Source organism: Octopus bimaculoides, chromosome 24 (genome assembly GCF_001194135.2).
Source record: "Octopus bimaculoides isolate UCB-OBI-ISO-001 chromosome 24, ASM119413v2, whole genome shotgun sequence".
NCBI lineage: Eukaryota > Metazoa > Mollusca > Cephalopoda > Octopoda > Octopodidae > Octopus > Octopus bimaculoides.
In genome coordinates, this window is record NC_069004.1 from 106646 (window position 1) to 109791 (window position 3146).

The window sequence follows — 3146 nt, forward strand, 5'->3', positions numbered from 1 at the left end:
CTTTGTCTGAGCCATTGATTGGGCTCAGCTGTTCGTTGTTGTTGTTGCTGCTGTTCTGGTTGTTTTTGATGATGGTGGTGGTTGTGGTGGTAAAGAGAGTATGATATGTTGACAACGACGGCGACGGCATCGGGGACGGTGATAAAGTCGTCTGCTGCGGCAATGGCGGTAGAGGCATCGGTGGCAGCAGCTCTTTCTCTCTCCCCCCTCTCTCACTCTCTCTTTCTCTCTCTCTGCGCCTCCTTCATTTGTTCGGCAGTGGTAGTGATGATGGTGGTGGCGATGGCGGAGACAAAGTCAAAAATTATTGTTGATTAGATCCTGATCAAACGTAATCGAACAGACCAACAGACATTTGATACAAGATATTCCAACCATGACCTCTCCGTCTTTTCCCAAAATATTGGGAACTTAGGACCGCATTATTTAATCTATCTTTGTGAGGATTTGAGGAGGATTGAGCTGCTATATCTAGTAGGAGAAATTTGTTAGTGATCGCTCTATCAATCAGGCTACCAGACGTCCTTTATACATCATTGGTCACAATGCGTTTCTATTCTTCCGTTGTCTCCTTCTCTTCTATTTCGACCCCAAAGTTTCCCTTGTGAACTTTTCCCATTGTTTGCATCTTATTCAACAACTGCATGGGTCCACCTGTTATCTGTGAACCTGGCGTCATGGGAAGTTAAAATGATTCTTTCGAAATGCCACGATCACATCGAACATTCCACTTCGTTCTGGAACTTCTTCGTTTCGGAAACGTTCCCGCAAAGATACCTTTGATAATCAGCTTCCTCAACCAAGCCTGTCCTGGGGCTAAACTAGGAGGACAACAACAACAACAACCAGTAGTTCTGCATCGAAACTTCTGTTTCAAATTATAGCAAAACGTTTTAAAAGAAAATGTTTTTGTCTGATAAGTCGGGTTTTGTAAACAAAAAACTCAGCAAAAACCCTACTGACAGATGACGCAACACGACTTAGCCACACACCCACCCCGTCGCCACCACCACCACTACCTCCTCCACCATCACTAACATCACCACCAACTCAATCACCGCCACCACCACAACACACCAAAGAAATTCTAATTCAAAATGTTGTAAAATGAAAATACTTAAAGAGTCGAAGAAAAAAGAAAATTCTTTCTCCATTTCTTGCTTTTTTTACTACAATTTGAAACATTTATTTTTTAAATGTTTTTTTTTTTTTTTCTTCAAAAACTCGTTGTTGAAAGAAGCAAAACAAGGAATCTTGAAACGTCTTGTTGGTGGATATAAGAACATTTGCTAAATAAACAATCGTCAACGAGAAAACCTTTATGTGCTTGCTCATCTTGCTAGAAATAGCAACCAAATCACAAATAAATCACATTCTACCACACATATCAAATAATATCAATAATATAGTCTTACATTCGTTATGTAATGAAAGGATAATCAAGATATCTGGTTTTTTTTTCATGTTTTTTTTTTCAATTTGATATCTCTTCTGAGTACTTTCATTGAACCTTCAATTCTTCTTTCCCACCTCGGTTTTATCTTCAAAAGTTAGCTTATGGTCCATTTGGTTTACTCTGGCTATCATGAGGGTATAAGGTCTAATTTTATCAGCAATACCAAGGCTATTCACAGCTAAGTCCATCGGAGTTAGTCTTATCCATGATAGGGACAACAGATGGATGTAGTTGCGAATTAATAGATGATAGTCTTTTATGCCAACGTCGTCATGAATTTCCGGTTCTATCCTAGTGAACTTGAAGACCAGACGTTTAAGTTGTTTCAGTGATTAGACTGTAGCCATGCTGGAGCACCACCTTGAATTTTAATCGAACGAATTGACCCTAGTCCTTATTTTTTTTAAGCCTTGTATTTTAATCTATGGGTCTCTTTTTCCGATCCACTAGGTTACAGGGGCCTATACATACCAACACCAGTTGCCAAGCGGCCGTGGGGAATACACACACACACATATACGATGGGCTTCTTTCGGTTTCCATCTGCCAAATCCACTTACAAGGCTGTAGTCAGCCCGAGGCTATAGTAGTAGAAGACAAAGGTGCCACACAGTGGAACTGAACCTGGAACCACATGGTTGGGAAACAAACTTCTTACCATTTATAAAGTTCATTTTTGCCAGTCCTATTACACATTTGTCTTTGCAGGATTTCGTTTGCTAATACATAATTTTTATCTACTTAAAAATAGTTGTTTTGTGTAAACTAATCCTAACTCTTTGTTTTTGCATGACACAGCTGCATTTAATAAACGTTGTAAATGGTAAAATACCTTTCTTTCTTTACGTATTTATTTATCCCTTTATTTATTTACCCATCTCTTTATTTATCTATTTTTTATCTATCTCTTTATCTACCTACTTATTTATCTCATTATTTATTTATCTATCTCTTTGTTTATTTATCTATTTTCAACTAATGGCCGTCTCTGAGAGGAGAATATGACAGACATTACTTGGGTTCCGAAGGGGGAGGCATGGGTAAAATAATGTTGAGAAACACTGATACACATACTATGCATAGCCATACACACACACACACACACACAGTTGCATCAACAAAACATGTACACACACAGAGGTATATACATACATACAAATAGGAACAGATATATATACACACACATACACAAACATGCACAAAAATATACACCCACAAACATGTTAACACACAAACTTACACACAGGTACATACACACACACACACGAACACACACATATAAACACACACACACACGCATACAGATACACACACACACGAACTGCACGCAGGAATGCTCTCTGCTAAAAACTTGTCTGTGATAAGAGACCAAATCTGTTAATCGTAGTCAGAAAACCTACGAAATTAAGATTTCCCTTATTACTTCCCAGATCATACGAGAGACACACCACTTTTGGACTGACCCCAACAATGGACCTCAAACTAAAAAGAGACAAGCAAACAAAATAAATAACAAAAATCAAAAACAAAAGTTTCTTTCAGAAAAAAAAAATTTAATAAATTAAAAAAATTAAAAACAACAACAGAATAAATTAGTAAAGAAAGAGAAAGTACCATCAATAAGTTAAAACTAGCTTGAAAAGAAACAAAAAACTTTTAAAAAGACATTTCTTAATAAAAAAAAAAGAAT